General features: G+C 42.1%; 1 long non-coding RNA gene across 1 annotated transcript; it reads left to right on the top strand.

The window, feature by feature from the left end:
* Positions 1-2,588: 2,588 nt before the first annotated feature.
* LOC143990052 (uncharacterized) lies at positions 2,589-4,069 on the top strand. The gene is made up of 3 exons (XR_013277125.1): positions 2,589-2,630; positions 3,373-3,626; positions 3,791-4,069. It is a non-coding gene; the product is annotated as an uncharacterized LOC143990052 (long non-coding RNA).
* Positions 4,070-4,523: the final 454 nt, after the last annotated feature.

The following is a 4,523-nucleotide window of genomic DNA, read 5'->3' on the forward strand; positions in this document are numbered from 1 at the left end:
TTATGTAGCATGAGGATGTATATTCTGGTAAACTTATTCAATGAGTCCAAGCTCTGCAAGCAGAGATAACATGCACTGCATTGATGCATTCACACAATTTCACAGTAACTATGAGATAAAACAAAGTTCAGGAATATTCCTTTATCCCATTGTTTTGCAAAAATGAAAAATCCTGACCCTTATTTTTAGTTGTAAACTATGGAAGAGCCCTGGGGCCATCAAAAAAAAAAAAAATTACAGAATTATGTTTTTGAAAAAAAAATATTCTGAACTCTGAGATTAAAAGTCAGAATTCTGAGATTAAAAGTCAGAATTCTGAGATTCAAAGTCAGAATTCTGAGTTTCTTCCATAGTAAACTTTGTTAAAAGCTACATTTTTTTTTTTTTTTAGTTTTGGTGATGAGGAATTAGAAACCCCATTTTTATTGCTGCCTGTGTCCCCACGTCATAGATTTATCATCTCGATTTATCCTAGTGACAGTCATCATCAAGACAGAAAACAATGGGGAATCTTACATTTTACAGCTATTAAGATGGGAAAAGGAGTTGTAGGGAAAATCTTATCATAGGGACACCTGTTTTTATCACAGCTGTCTAAGCCCTTGTACACACGGTCGGAGATTCCGACAACCAAATCCGTCGGAGTAATTCCGACGGATTAATTCCGGAAGAGGTCTGGAAGTGATGTTGCATACACACGGTTGGACTAAATTGTCGGAAAATCCGATTGTACAAAACATGATGACGTTATTTCGTTACGAAGGGACTACGTTCAGGCTAGTAGCCAATAGCTTTGGCCTAGGAATTTGATCTGAGCATGCGTGGCACTTTGTCCGTCGGAGTAGGCTACACATGATCGGAGTATGTTCGATAGGAGCATTTTGTCGGAAAATTTTACCGGCAAGTTGGAAAACTTGGTCCATCGGATATTCCGACGGAAACAGTCCGATGCAGACCACACACAGTCGGAATATCCGACAAAACGGTCCGATAGGACACATTCCGTCAGAATCTCCGACCGTGTGTACAAGGGCTTAGAAGAGATTTCCCTCAATTTGATATCTTCCCATTCTGGTAGTATTTGAGATGGAAATCTAAGGGAAATCCCCCCAATGGGACAATAAAACAAAAATCTGATGGCTGTGTCACTGAAAATTATGGTAAGTTATCCCTTAACCACTTAAGGACTGCCTCACGCCGATGTACGTCGGCAGAATGGCACGGCTGGGCACAAGCACATACCTGTACGTGGCTCTTTAAGTGCCCAGCCGTGGGCCAGGAGCGTGCCGCCGGTGGCGCGCTCCCGACCCGGTCCTGAGCTCCGTGACAGTGGCTGCGGGACCAGCGGACCTGATCGCTGCTGGTGTCCCGCGATCGGGTCACAGAGCTGAAGAACGAGGAGAGGTCTGTGTAAACAAACCTCTGCCCGTGCTTCCTACTGTGGCTGTCACCTATCGTCTGTTCCCTGATATAGGGAAAGATGATCAGTGACGTCACATGCCAGGCCACGCCCCCTACAATAAAAAAACACATAACGTCATACATAACCCCTCCCCGCCCCCTAGTGGTTAACTCATTCACTGCCAGTGTCATTTACACAGGAATCAGTGCATTTAATAGATTTAATAATGAGATCATTTGAAAGTCAGTGAAATCCCTCCATGAACCAGTGCTGATTGATGGCTGTCCAAACTTCATCCTAGACTTTTTTTAATTGTTCTACGGTTTTCCTGATGCAGTATTTAAAGTGGTTGTAAACCCTTACAGACCACTTTGACCTACAGGTAAGCCTAGATTAAGGCTTACCTGTAGGTCCAAGAAATATCTCCTAAACCAGTAATGGCGAACCTTGGCACCCCAGATGTTTTGGAACTACATTTCCCATGATGCTCATGCACTATGCATTGTAGTTGAGCATCATGGGAAATGTAGTTCCAAAACATCTGGAGTGCCAAGGTTCGCCATCACTGTCCTAAACCTACACGGTTTAGGAGATATTTGCCAAAAGACAGGCACCGCTGTCTACGGTGCATGGGCCATAGACAGCGGCGCGCAGGCGCACTGAGCATGCCGCTGCTAACGGCGACATGCCGTTAGTGGCGGCTCCCGTGCGCATGCGCGAGAGTGACGTAATTGTGGCTCCGGCCAATCACAGCGCCGGAGCCACGATACCCAGAAAGAAGATGGACACTCTGTGGAAGAGGGGACAGCGGTGACATCGCTGGCTCCTGTGTCAGGTAAGTGACACATAATGGGCTATTATGCGATGCATAGTAGCCCATTATGCTTTACCTTTGCAGGGAAACAAAGGGGAAGTAAACTCATCAGGGTTTACTTCCTCTTTAAGTTCTCTGATAAAGTCTGGGCATTTACAGAGACACATGTATTTATTCTGAAATCAGGTGACACTATGGGGTCTATTTACTATAGGCAACGCCGAGGGGACTCGGAACGCCGAGGGGACCACATCCGGTCGGCCGTGCAGGCGACCAATAGGGGCTATGTTACAACAGGTGGAGACCATGATTGGTAAATCAACTCAACTCGGGTTATTTATACCCCACCCTTTCACTTTGGCACACTATCCCTTCAATCACAGGACAGCACACGTATTGTTTTCACATATCAGGGTAAGTCTCTGGCTCCTGTTTACCTAATGTCCTCTCACTTTTTTTACTTGCATTATATACAGTTCTGCTAGCAGGAATATGAGACTATTTCTTGTTTATTTGCAGACATAAGATCTTTCTTGCCCCATGAAAACATACTAATGTGAGGGGCTGTATTGTAAAGATTAACACCTTTAATCACCTCACCACTAATTATCATAGTGTTTTCCTTTTGGTTCGGTCACTGAATGTGGACCCATTGGAAATCGGTTACAGGTATATATATATATATATCGCCTAATTTCAGCATCACTGTGGCCACGTTGGGCTATAGTGGATGTTGTAACACTTTTGCACTTTTAGTATCAACTTTCCTTCACGTTTTCAGTCACGTCTGTGTATTTTTGCTCACCTAGCATGTTCATTTTGCACCAGCTTGCGTTTACCTCACTTTCTTTTTTCTACCCCCCCCCCCCCCTCTTTCTTTTCCCTCTTTCCCATTTCTTTTTGCACATGGTGTTCTTATTTGGTGTTGGTTTCCCTTCTGGGCATGCACTGCTTATACTTCCACTCAGTGCAGTATCCCACTTTGAAATGGCAGGATTTATTGTGACATATGTATACCCCTGACGTGTGTATACTATTGACACTGCATGTGGGTATATTCTATCTCTCGATACAGAGGTGATAGCTCCTATAATAGGGCCCTTTTTGTATATATATGTATATACACATATGTCTCATATTTTCTCTTTCTCTGTAGGTTGCCCCCTCCCCTAATCCTGTTTACCCATACCCATAGTTTTCCTCCATTATTGCATTTTGGAGGCAGCAATAGGGATGTGATCCCTTGTAAGCCATTTACCCCTCGGATCCATTTTTCCTCGCTCTCCCTTTTTGGTAGAGCTAGCCATCAGTTTCCATCTATACAAGGTCGGCACATCCATGAGGGTTATGGGAGAAGTGACGGAGTCTTGTCCAGTCTTTTAAAGAGGATTCTTTCTGTGATCAATATAGGTATTTATTGTTACAATTTAATATATATACCACTTGATCGTTAACTGTGTAATCTTACAATGTTTGATGTATACTCTACCTACAGTAGATTATTTTCAGTACAACACAGTGTATCATGTATGGGTATATATTTATGCTTGCTTTTTTCCTCTTTTTTACAATAGCTAATAACCTTCTGAAGAAGACCCCCCGAGAGGGTCGAAACGCGTAAAGGGCTTATATTATCTTTATACATATATCTGTTATTTTATTGATATTATGTTTCAAGCATTATAATTGTATGTATATATGTATTTTTGTTTATACATGTATCATTTTACTCACATAGTGGAGTTCAGTCCCTGACCACTGTGTTACCTATCTAATCCTCTTTTTTATCAATAAAATATTTATATTACGAGCCCTTTTTTTTGCTACATGTCAGTATTTTTTACATTTATAGTTATTAGCTCCTACAGGTAATTATGCTGGTAAAAAGCCCCATTTTGGGGACACTTTTTCTTTCTTATTTACTATAGGCAAATCCACGTTGCACTAAAAGTGCAAAGTGCAAATGAAATTGCACTGAAAGTGCACTTGGAAGCGCAGTCACTGTAGATCCGATGGAGACATGCAAGGAAAATAAAAAACAGCATTTTAGCTTGCACATGATTGGATGATAAAATCAGCAGAGCTTCCCCTCATTTCAGATCTACTCCTCAGATTTACTGCACTTCCAAGTGCAATTTCAAGTGCACTTTGCACTTGCAGTTTTCACTTGTAGTGCAAAGTGGATTTGCCTTTCATAAATAACCCTCTATGTGATCCAGTTAATAAAAAATTGCTGTGCGACTGTCTCGGCATTAATTGAAAAGAGTCCACTGGTGTGCAATTTAAAGTACAACCCTTGGCAAAAAG

This window comes from Lithobates pipiens, unplaced genomic scaffold, assembly GCF_037356315.1.
Source record: "Lithobates pipiens isolate NorthernLeopardFrog02 unplaced genomic scaffold, aLitPip1_a1.2 Scaffold_18, whole genome shotgun sequence".
Taxonomy (NCBI): Eukaryota; Metazoa; Chordata; class Amphibia; order Anura; family Ranidae; genus Lithobates; species Lithobates pipiens.